Source organism: Mauremys reevesii, linkage group 17 (assembly GCF_016161935.1).
Source record: "Mauremys reevesii isolate NIE-2019 linkage group 17, ASM1616193v1, whole genome shotgun sequence".
Classification (NCBI taxonomy): domain Eukaryota; kingdom Metazoa; phylum Chordata; order Testudines; family Geoemydidae; genus Mauremys; species Mauremys reevesii.
The window spans coordinates 9,451,175-9,463,558 of NC_052639.1; the positions used below are offsets into that span (position 1 = coordinate 9,451,175).

Consider the following 12,384-nt stretch of genomic DNA (forward strand, 5'->3'; position numbering starts at 1 on the left):
CCAGCCACAAGCTGCCGACCGAGGGAGCGTTGTGTGTTTTTCAAACACCTGAGCAATATAATTGGGCTCAAATAACTCTCTCTCTCTCTCTCTCTCTCTCTCTCTCTCTCTCTCTCACACACACACACACACACACACACACACACACACACACACACACACACACACACACACACACACACACACACACACACACACACACACACACACACACACACACACACACACACACACACACACACCCCTGCTGCTCTGCTTCGTGGGGCCCAGGGGGGGATGGCAGGGAGTCAGGTGTGAGCAGACACTTTAGTTTAGTCACAGGCAGGCACCATGGCTTAGCTGGTTAAAGTACCTGTTTTGTAAACAGGAGATGCTGGGTTCAACTCCTAGTGGTGCCTTGTTGAGATGCTTTTAGAGCACCTGGTATTGGCTACTGTCAGAAGACAAAATACAGAGCTAGGTGGACCTTTGGTCCAGCCCAGTGTGGTTTTTCTTATGGTTTAAATTACACTCACTGGCACTGATAATAGAGTTACTCAAAGTTTGGGAGTTAAGAGCTGATAGGTCAGTGGTCCAAGCCCCTCGTGGATGATCCCCTCCCTCTGGGACAGGGGCAGGTCTGGGCTCTTGCACCAAATGCTCATTGTGGCTGCCAGAATCTGTGGGCAGCTCATTTAGTTTGCACCGAGGGTTGAGTCCTTGATTCACACAACAAGGATAACAACCCTTTGTTTCTCCTGCCCCTGTAACATGGAGACTGGGAATCCAACACCAGCCACCAGTGATCATTTCGTCAAGCAACCCAACCTATTTCCAACATACTGTGAAATCCACATGCAGACTCATACACGAAACCTTGCAAGAAAATCTTCCTGATTGGGTCTGAAGAACATGCTGATGGAGGGAAGGAGGGAGCTGTGGGTTGGGATTGAGGAGCAGCGTGAGGAGGGGGCCTGTGGGTTGGGATTGAGGGCACTGGGAATAGAGGGGACATGGGTTCGGGCTGAAGAGCGTCCTCATTTGGGGATCCAGCAGGACAGGGAAGGCAGCAGGTGATTCTAATTCCTTAGGGATATTCTGTGTGTTTGCGTGTGCAGGGAAGGAACATGCTCTATGCCCAGAGGCCTTTATTCCTCCAGGCTGCAAGGTCAGAGGGGCTGTCAGGAAGTTGCCCCTTCAATCCCCCCCACACAAAGGCCCTTCTTAGGATTTGCAAAATCCTGAAGAGAAAGAGTAACACCCGAAGAAGATTCCAGAAAATCAGATTTTTACAAAAATAGTGAGAAGTTTATCACCTGACCAGGGACTTGAACCCTGGACCCTCAGATTAAAAGTCTGACGCTCTACCAACTGAGCTAGCCAGGCTCACATAAAAAAACTTCAAGTTGGTGCAGAGGTGAAGCTAGTCAAGAAAAAATGAGTGGGAAACAATAGGGGAAACCTGCTGCTCTCTCTCTCTTCCCAGCCCTGGCCTGGCTGGGTATTAGTGCTGGTTAAAAAGACGGGAAAGTGTCGGTATCTACCAGCCATTCATAGCTGTACAAGACTCAGGCACAATACAGAGGTGCCCATCTGCAAGTGCCAAATGGTTGGATTGGCTAATGCAGCCTGTAGACGTCCAGGGCACGCTGGGATATACAGCCAAGTGTCCATCACCATCATCATTTCAAAGGGATAATGATAATGGTAGCAAGGTTCACAACTGACTCAGCAGTTGCATACAAAGGTGCACGTTTGGCAGTTACGTTGGCTCAGGTTGGCCACCCTGGTCTAGATGTAGAAGTTACAACATTTAAACTGGAAAGAGGGGCCAATTTCCCCATCATTTCCCACCTTTACATCCAAACACGATGAAGGTAGCAGATAGAGCCAGAGCAGGTTGTCTATGGGACCAAGTATATGCAGAGTCTCCTCGACAGAGGTTTGTTCAACCTGTTCTTAAAAACCTCTGAGGAGAGAGACACCACAGACGCCTTTGGGAGCCTATTCCAGAGCTTAACTGCACTCAGAGTCTGACATTGGTGAAGTAGGAGGCTGAGGCCTGGTCTACACTAGGCGTTTAAATCGGTTTTAGGAGCGTAAAACCAATTTAACGCCACAACCGTCCACACTAGGAGGCACCTTATATCGATTTTAATGGCTCTTTAAATCGGTTTCTGTACTCCTGCCCGACGAGAGGAGTAGCGCTAATATCGGTATTAACATATCGGAATAGGGTTAGTGTGGCGCAATCGACGGTATTGGCCTCGGGCGGTATCCACAGTGCACCACTGACCGCTCTGGACAGCATTCTCAACTCGGATGCACTGGCCAGGTAGACAGGAAAAGCCCCGCGAACTTTTGAAATTCATTTCCTGCTTCCCCAGCGTGGAGAGCTCATCAGCACAGTTAACAATGCAGTCTCCTGAGAATCGAAAAAGAGCCCCAGCATGGACCGCTCGGGAGGTACTGGATCTGATCGCTATATGGGGAGAGGATTCAGTGCTAACAGAACTGCGTTCCAAAAGACGAAATGAAAAAGTATTTGAAAGAATTTCTAAGGCTATGACGGATAAAGGCCACAGCAGGGACTCAGTGCAGTGCAGAGTGAAAGTTAAGGAGCTCAGACAAGCCTACCAGAAAACCAAAGAAGCAAACGGAAGGTCCGGGGCAGGTCGATAAACATGCCGCTTCTATGCTGAGCTGCATGCAATTTTAGGGGGCTGCGCCACAAGTACCCCACCCCTGACCGTGGATTCCGAGGTGGGGGTTGTAATCTCTGCCATGTCTGAGGATTATGCAGACGGGGAAGATGAAGAGGAAGAAGAAGAGGAAGACCTAGCAGAGAGCACACAGCACTCCGTGACCCCCAGCAGCCAGGAGCTTTTTATCACCCTGACGGAATTACCCTGCTCCCAGCCCTCACAAGCAACTATTCCAGAGAATGACGCCATGGAAGGGAGCTCTGGTGAGTGTACCTTTGCAAATAGCAAACAGTGTTTTTTAAGCAAGCCTTTTTTAATGATTGATTTGCCCTGAGGACTTGGGATGCATTCGCAGACAGTATAGTTACTTAGAAAAGTTTGTTAACATGTCCGGGGATTGAGAGGAAATCCTCCAGGGACATCTCGATGAAGCGCTCCTGTAGGTACTCCAGAAGCCTTTGCAGAAGGTTTCTGGGCAAGGCATCCTTGTTCCGCCCACCATGGTAGGACACTTTACCATGCCATGCATGTAGCAAGTAATCAGGGATCATTGCGTGGCAAAGCATCGCAGTGTATGGTCCCGGGGACTGCTGGCATTCAAGAAGCATCCGCTCTTTATCTTGTTCTGTTATCCTCAGCAAAGTGATATCGTTCAGGATAACCTGGTTAAAAATCAGGAATTTAAGTAAGGGGGGTGGCCATTTCTCTACTGGGTTCGTGGAATGCAGCAGCTTAAAAAAAACACTTTCCTGCACGTAGCGAAGCGGGGGGAGGGGAGGAGTGAAATGCCAATGATCTTTTCTGTTTGGTCACCAGCGGCGATCTTCCCCAAGCTACCGGACAAGCAGTGGGTGGGGAAGAAGGTTGTTGATTAGCAGGGAGCTAGCGTGGTATTAGCCATGCGTTGGGGAGGGTAAATCACTGAGACAGTGGCTTACCATGGCCGCATGCAAGCTGAATTCTGATGCCTGGACCTGATGTGTCTGTGAGATCTGTAACCCCAGAGCTGCAAGCAGTCACTATTAAGATGAAAAATGCGACCTTGTAGGGAAATCACATGTGCTAGGTGAATAGTGATGTTCACTGTGAAACAGTATAACCATTGTTCTGTAAAATGTATCTTTCTAAATATTTATCTCCCTCATGCAGCTGCAAGTTTTCAACCATCCCTCCTCCATCCCAAAGGCTAGCACAGATAAGGCGGAGGAAAAAGAAGACGCGAGATGAGATGTTCTCGGATATTATGGAAGTTACACGCAATGAAAGAGCTCATCTGAATGAGTGGAAGGACGTGGTTTCAAATTACAGGAAAGAGGCCAGTGAACGTGAGGACAGGAGGGACAACCGAGATGAGAGGTGGCGGCAGGAAGACCGGCAGGAAAATCAGCGGTGGCGGGATGCAACTCTGGGGCTGCTGCGTGATCAAACTGACATGCTCCGGCGTCTTGTGGAGCTTCAGGAACGGCTGCAGGATCACAGAGTGCCGCTGCAGCCCCTGTATAACCACCCTCCCCCCTCACCATGTTCCTTAGCCTCCTCACCCAGACGTGTAAGAACGCGTGGGGGGAGGCTCCGTGCACCCGCCCACTCCACCCCCGTGGACAGCCCAACCAGAAGGATGTCGTTACTCTGAATTTTTTTTTAATGGCCTTTTCCATCCCTCCTTTCCTCCTCCCAAAGCACACCCTTACTTCTCTCCCTCTTTTTATAATGAATTAATAAAGAATTCATGCTTTTTAAATGAGAGTGACTTTATTTGCATAAGTAAGCTGTACTCGAAGGGGAGGGGGAGTTGCTTACAGGGACTGAGTCAATCAAGGGGGTTGGGTGTTCATCAACAAACACAGCAGTCACACTGTACCCTGGCCATTGATGAAGCTCGTTTTCAAAGCTTCTCTGATGCGCACCGCTTCCTGGTGTGCTCTTCTAATCTCCCTGGTGTCTGGCTGCGCGTAATCAGCGGCCAGGTGATTTGCCTCAGCCTCCCACCCCGCCATAAAGGTCTCCCCCTTACACTCACAGAGATTGTGGAGAATACAGCAAGCAGCAATAACATAGGGGACATTGGTTTGGCTGAGGTCTGAGCGAGTCAGTAATGTGCGCCAGCGAGCCTTTAAACGGCCAAATGCACATTCCACCACCATTCTGCACTTGCTCAGCCTGTAATTGAACAGATCCTGACCACTGTCCAGGCTGCCTGTGTATGGCTTCATGAGCCATGGCATCAAGGGGTAGGCTGGGTCCCCCAGGATAACAACAGGCATTTCAACATCCCCAACTGTTATTTTCTGGTCTGGGAAGTAATTCCCTTGCTGCAGCTGTTTAAACAGAGTAGTGCTTCTGAATACACGAGCGTCATGAACCCTCCCTGGCCATCCCACGTGGATGTTTGTGAAACGTCCCTTGTGATCCACCAGTGCTTGCAGCACCATTGAAAAGTACCCCTTCCGGTTTACGTACTGGGTACCCTGGTGCTGCGGTGCCAAGATAGGGATATGGGTTCCATCTATCGCCCCCCCACAGTTAGGGAATCCCATTGCAGCAAAGCCATCCACTATGGCCTGCACGTTTCCCAGAGTCACAACCTTTCGTAGCAGCAGCTTAGTGATTGCTTTGGCTACTTGCATCACAGCAGCCCCCACAGTAGATTTTCCAACTCCAAATTGATTCCCGACTGACCGGTAGCTGTCTGGCGTTGCAAGCTTCCACAGAGCTATCGCCACTCGCTTCTCTACTGTGAGGGCTGCTCTCATCTTGGTATTATGGCGTTTCAGGGCAGGGGCAAGCAAGTCACAAAGTTCCATGAAAGTGCCCTTACGCATGCGAAAGTTTCGCAGCCACTGGGAATCGTCCCACACCTGCAACACAATGCGGTCCCACCAGTCAGTGCTTGTTTCCCGGGCCCAAAATCGGCGTTCAATGGATAGAATCTGCCCCATTACCATCAGGATCTCCAAAGCGCCGGGGCCTGCGGTTTGAGAGAATTCTGTGTCTACGTCCTCATCACTGTCATCGCCGCACTGCCGTATCCGCCTCTTACTCGCCTCGGTTCGAAGGTCCTGGTTCAGCATATACTGCACGAGAGTGCGCGAGGTGTTTAAAACATCCACGATTGCAGTATTGAGCTGAGCAGGGTCCATGCTTGCTGTGCTATGGCGTCTGCACAGTTCACCAAGCAAAAAAGGCGCGAAACGGTTGGGTCTGCCGCTTTCAGGGAGGGAGGGGGGGTGAGGCTGTACCCAGAACCACCCGCGAAAATGATTTTTGCCCCATCAGGCACTGGGATCTCAACCCGGAAATGCCAAGGGGCGGGGGAGGCTGCGGGAACTATGGGATAGCTACGGGATAGCTACCCACAGTGCAACGCTCCAGAAATCGACGCTAGCCTCGGACCATGGACGCACAACACCGATTTAATGTGTTTAGTGTGGCCGCGCGCACTCGATTTTATAAAATCTGTTTTACAAAACCGGTTTATGCAAATTCGGAATAGTCCCGTAGTGTAGACGTACCCTCAGAGTTAGAAAGCTGTTCCCAGCATCTAACGTAAATCTCCCTGGCTGCAGATTAAGCCCATTACTTCTTGTCCTACCGTCAGTGGACATGGAGACCAATTGATCATCATCCTATTTATAAAGACCAAACTTTTCTCTCTGCAGTCATCTGTTAAATGGTTATTATCCCCTCTTCTTGCCTGGGGTAGAATGGAAGAGGAGGAAATTCTATTTGTTCTCTCTTCATGTTTTACTGAAGCTCAGAGAGGAAGGAACCTGATCTGCCTTAGATTGTAGAGCGGACAGAGAATTTATTTCATTTTGGGCTGTGACTATAAGCATAAGAGTGACACCTAAGAGCTGTTGCTGCTGCCCAATATGGGGCTTAAACTCATGCTGGCAGGATTAAGAGTCTCATGCTCTATCAACTGGGCTGGCCGGATTTGAAGTCAGTCAAGTGCCCAGTCGCAGTGTAGAAGGAGCCCTGAGGGCATTTATTTGCGGAGCTGAGGTTCCCTGTCTGACATTTGCCTTCTTTCCTGGTTCATTATGGCTCCAGCGAGCAAACCGGAGCTGTCACAAGGCTGGTTAGATGCTGCTCTCTAGCCCAGAGAGCTGGGGTTGATTTAACATGCTGTCACCATCAGCTGGTCAGAGTAACCAGCGGGGAGGGTGGCATTTAGGATTCTCCCACCAGTGGGAGGTGCTGTTGGACTCATCTAGTGGGGGAGAGTCTGAAAAAGCTTCTCAGCTCCCAGAGAGGGTAGACAAGCCAGTTCCCCACACACACATTTTCACAGGAATCAGGTCCCTGAGGAAAAACTCAAAAGAAGCCTGACCCAGGAGTGTCAGAGAAGGGAATCACTGTTTGCCTTAAGAGGTAGGTGAGGGAAACCTGCAGGTCCTTAGATCCCTCCAGCGCCTGATAGAACCATTTGTGGGGAAGATCTGGGGAAGCCGAGGAGGACAAGGAGACGGGAAAAGGGCTTGCAGCTGTTGTGCAATCACCATGCTCCCAGCAGAAGGGTCCAGGGGTCTCAGCACTCAGAACTCACAAGATGGCAAAGCTCAGAGGCCCGTTACATGGAATCAGAATGTGATCAGCTCACACCCAGGGGGAGCAACACCCCTCCCTTGGTCTCTATGCCAGAGCTCCTATCAAATCAGTGTCCTTCCTGCAAGAGCGGGCTGCTGAGAGGGTTGTGATGGGGTAAATGAAGACAGAGGAGGATTGTTCCTCATGGGGTTTTTTTGTGTGGCTCTGTGATCCTGCTGGAGGAAGCATGATTTGAGTTTGTTTCAGTGGCTTGGGTTGGGCTCAGGTTGTGACCCTGAGTACAGGGATTCCTGCACTTTCTGCTCCCAGCCCCTCAGGGAATGGACAATGGAGCAGTTTCAGAAAGTGGATAGAAAGTAGCCTAAGAAAGTGTAGCATAAGAGAGAAAAAAAATAACATCAGCTCCCTGGTGGTCTAGTGGTTAGGATTTGGCACTCTCACTGCCAAGGCCTGGGTTCAATTCCCAGTCAGGGAAAAGTGACTTTAAACCAGAAATGCTTCAGTTATTCTTCACTTGCAATGTAAACGAATCCATGGTATTTTCCTGATGCCCCCATCTTCCCACTGTCTCCATGGCAGGGCTGACTTCAGGCACCACAGCAGCAAGCAGGTGCCTGGGGCGACCAAAGGAAAGGGGAGGCTTCAGCAGCAGTTTGGCCCTCTTGGAGGGAAGGACTTGCTGCTGATTGCAGCTTTTTTTTTTCCCCTCTGCTTGGGGCGGCAAAAACGCTGGATCTGGCCCTGCTCCAGGGAAGACAATTTGTTAAATCCCAGATGAGTGCAGTTCTATCAGGTCTCAGCCTGAGTCCTTAGGTCTTAATCCTGAGGATATTGTCCCACCATGGGGCCATTTCCCGCCTCTCTTTCCTAGGGAAGCACAATTTTCCTTGCACAGACACAGGAACAGCAAGATCTTTCTCTGTCCCTTGTGCAAAGCAGGGGGCCAAATTCCATGGAAACAATGGACAAGCAGGGGGCCCTGGGCACATCCAGCCCTGGCTGTGAGATGTTCCCTCCCCTCTTTCTTTATGCCCCTGTTGTTATTTCATGGATTGTCTGGGATGGGGGAAAAGCTGAGTTCACTCCAGGTGGAGGGGAAAAAGGACCCTGAAAATCTCAGGACCCAACCCCTGCTACCAGGATCACCGAGGTGCTGGGGATTTGAGTAGGAAAGGGACTGTGTGAATTGTCAAGGTGGGAATGAATAACAATCTACCACAAGATCCACCTCATTAACCACTGACACAGGCTAATCCTGCTGTCGATAGAAGGAAACTGGGAATGATTCTTTGCTGTTCAGCCATGGAAACAGTGACCCAATTGCAACACAGTGAATGTGCTGGGGAAGCTGGACTTCACAGGCAGGTGGAAACATCTGGAGCTCCCCACCCCGCTTCTGCCGCCGGGGTAGGTGTTGAGCTGCTCACAGCGTCCCCCACCATGACCTTGCAGCACGGGGTGGCAGCACCCCACCCAATGCAGGGAGAGGGCTGAGCGTATCTCTGCACCCTGAGTCCAGGGCACAAACTCTCTCTGCCCCACACATAGAATCTGGCCCTGCTGCAAAGTGACCCTATGAACAATTAACCTCCAGGAGAGCAGGATTGGCCCTCAGAGAGGGGAATGGGCTTCTCATGAGGCTTATAGGTCACTGGATGCAGTGGAAACAGGAGGGCTCTGAGTGTAACCCATAGCCCACCTAAACCATCTGGGGATGTAGCTCAGTGGTAGAGCACATGCTTTGCATGTATGAGGCCCTGGGTTCAATCCCCAGCATCTCCAAGTTCATTTTTTCACCCTGGTGCTTTGCTCATGCCCAGAGGATGTGGCCCAGCAGTCTCCCTGCACCAGTTTCAATCCTGCTCAGTAAGGGGCAAGTGCCAATTGCATGGAAGGTCTGGGGGGTGGTTTCTGCTCCTAAGTCACCTTGGTACATTTAAGATTCCCACCTGCTGTGCTGCTTGGGACAAGGGTAGATGAGAAGGGCGAATCCTCCAGCACTGGAGGGAAAGGTCCCATCTGCACAGACTGAGAGGCAAGGAAACACAGGGGCAGTCAGTGCTCAGAGAGGAGAGAGGTCAGTGATTTACACCCACCAGGGGACACTGTCTTTTTGAGGCGAGTGCAGTTTGCTTGGGATGATGCTGATGATGGATAGAAAAAAGGCTGGAGTCAATGACTGATGAGACCACAGAAGGGGAAGGGGAATGGCAGCCCCACAGAAGGTCCTGGGTGCTCAGATGCCCCAGTTATTGCACCCTGGCCTGTCACAGAGAGAGAAAAGACCCAGCGGGACCCAGCCCCCCTACAGTGATCCCATGGACAAGAACCTGGCTGGGAGTGGGGTGAAGTTCCCTCTGGGCAAAGGGGAGCTGAAATCCCTCAGTGTCCTGGAATTTAAGCAATGGAAGCTTCAAACCCTGCAGGGGTGTGGGCTGAGGTGCATCAGCAGAAGGTTGGGCTGGACAGGGGCGGCAGGTTTGTACAATTTTTGGTGGTGCCCAGAATGGGACCAAGTCCTGCCCCACCCCCCCACACACACCTGCCTAAGGCTCTGGGAGGGAGTTTGGGTGTGGGAGGGAGAGGGGCTGGGCTCTGGGAGAGTTTGGGTGCAGGGTCTGGGCTCAGTCAGGGGGTTGTGCTGCAGGAGGGTGTGCAGGGGGCAAGCTCTTGGAGGGAGTTTGGGTGCAGGTGTGGGGTCTGGGTTGGGGGTGCAGGAGAGGGTGAGGGGTGCAGCATTTACCTCGGGCATCTCCCAAAAGCAACCTGCACCCTCCTCTGGCAGCAGCCCCTAAGCGGGAGGGCCAGGGTGTCTCTGTGCATGGCTGCCCGCAGACTTCACCCTTGCAGCTCCCATTGCCACAGCTGGCAGAGTTGGCACTCAGGGCGGGGCAGCGTACGGAGACCTCCCCCACACCAGGGACGTGCCAGCCACTCCCGGGAGTGGTGAGCCACATGGAGTGAGGGCGGGCAAGAAACCGCCTTAGTCCCCTTGTGCTGCTGGCGGTGGTGGCGGGGGTCCCTGGGCCCTTTTAAATTGCCCAGGGTGGCAGGCAGCACTGAGGGGGACACTCCCAAGGGCCTAACGTTGCTTTGCACAATGATAAATCTTGGAACAGGACAGAAATGAAATGGCAGCAGAACCTAAGGAATTAAAAGCCTCCGGATTCTTGTGTGTGCACTGACTCCGACCGGAAACTGTAATTTGACTCGCTTTGTGTCTGCGGCTGGTAAAATATCAAGGCAAAATCATTCCAGTGATCGTGACCCTGGGATTGAGGAGGCTTTGGTGTTATTAAAATGTAACTAGAATGTTACACTTGTGTTTTTAAAGGTGGCTTCCCCAAGCAATCCCAAGTTGTTCTTCCCACAGCTGGCTGATGGGGGGCAGCAGGGGATCTCCCCAATCTGGGGGAATCTCTCTGGGCCCCACTGTTAATTCTCCATCCTTTCTCCCCCTAACCATGGGCCCCCCAAACCCCCCATTATCAGTGTTTTGGAGCAACCCCTCCCTCCCTCCCTTTATGGGATACAGACTCTGTGACAGAGACTGACTGGGGCTCCTCTCTGCATGGCCCCAATGGGGAAGGAAAGAGACTGGAGGGAGGGGGAGAAGACGAGCAGAAGGAGTCAAATGGGGCTAAACCAAAACAGAGGAGATTTTCTTTCTGTCAAAATGTCCTGGAGTCTCATGGCTGAAAAGCCGCATCTTGAGTTAGGTTTGATGCATCAACCTTTCAATTACCAGGCAAAGGTCTGAATCACAGAGACTGATAACTGCCTGCTTCCCAGCTTTGCCTAAGAGGCACCTGCAGTGGTGCAACTGGTTAGCGCAGAGGGGGCTACTGCTGGGATTATGAATTCAAGCCTTATTTAGAGCACTGGTTTTTATTACCTGTGTAGTTTCCCCAACTTGCTTTGCTTAATTTGCATGGAAAGTGCCCTACTAGGAAAAGGAGAGTAAGTTCTAAAATGTGGCAGTAGGTGCATAGCTTGGAAACATCCCCCCTGTGCTGCCATTAGTTCCAGTAGATTGTTCACTGGCAGCCTGAATTGATTTCTTTGCTGCTGTGAAAGCTGCCATGAAAAGTCTCTGGTCACCAGAGCTCCCTGCTTCTTCCAGCACATCTCTGGCTCCTTCCCTGCCCCAGTCACTGCTGTAGGAGGGTCCTATAAACACTGAGCCTAAAACTTTTCCAAGCCTTCTTAGCGCAGTTGGCAGCGTGTCAGTCTCATAATCTGAAGGTCCTGAGTTCAAGCCTCAGAGAAGGCAATGGCTTTTGCTCCCTGCTTCAGATTTTCTACAGGAAATCAGAGAAAAGAAACTAGAGGAAAGTGGTTTCTAGACACCCTCCCACCCATCTCACACACACACACACACACACAGACTTTTCTAGGGCATTTTCTTTTCCTTCTCTATGGACCTTGTATTTTTCACAGAGCAAAATAAAACAAAAACATGCAAGCCCAAGCCTAATACAGTATGAAACTCAATACAGATCAAATCTCACCCTCAGAGATCTTCCAATAAGCTTCTTTTGCAGACTAGACTTATTTTATGTCTGGGCCCAATCTTTTCACCTCGTATAGTCCGTGTTCCAGCTCAGGTGGTAGCTAGGGGATGTCTCATGACTGCAGCCATGTTTGTTCAGTTCCACCCCCTTATACAGCTTTGGTACAAGGCAGGAATTCTTGTCTCTCTTTGGGAAGAGACCCAGGTTTAAGAGGGAGTCCTGTACCAGGTGACATGGTCACATGTCCTGTGAGACCCCCAAGCCTTCATTCTTCCTGGCCTGACTCACAGATGGTGCAGGACAGAGCCATCTCCAGTCAATTGTCCTGGTTGATCGGAGCCATCAAGAGTCCAAACCACTATTAATGGCCCACACTTTGCATCATTACAACAGGACCTCAGAGTTATAGTTCATATTTCTAGTTTCAGATACAGGAATGATCGGTTCATACAAATAGGATGAACACACACAGTAGATTATAAGCTGTGTAATGATACCTTACAAGAGAACTTTTGCATGAAGAATGTTCCAGTTACATTATATTCACACTCATTAGCATATTTTCATAAAATCCTATGGAGTGCAACGTCACAGCAGGAAAGGGTTTTACTGCAGCACCTGGGAGCAGTTGAGTT

General features: G+C 50.8%; 4 non-coding genes across 4 annotated transcripts; 3 read left to right on the top strand and 1 right to left on the bottom strand.

The window, feature by feature from the left end:
* Positions 1–1,292: 1,292 nt before the first annotated feature.
* TRNAK-UUU lies at positions 1,293–1,365 on the bottom strand. The gene has a single exon. It is a non-coding gene; the product is annotated as a tRNA-Lys (tRNA).
* Positions 1,366–7,638: 6,273 nt separating this feature from the next.
* TRNAE-CUC lies at positions 7,639–7,710 on the top strand. The gene has a single exon. It is a non-coding gene; the product is annotated as a tRNA-Glu (tRNA).
* A 1,235-nt stretch (positions 7,711–8,945) lies between these two features.
* Positions 8,946–9,017, top strand: TRNAA-UGC. The gene has a single exon. It is a non-coding gene; the product is annotated as a tRNA-Ala (tRNA).
* Positions 9,018–11,435: 2,418 nt separating this feature from the next.
* TRNAM-CAU lies at positions 11,436–11,508 on the top strand. The gene has a single exon. It is a non-coding gene; the product is annotated as a tRNA-Met (tRNA).
* The last annotated feature ends 876 nt before the right edge of the window (positions 11,509–12,384 follow it).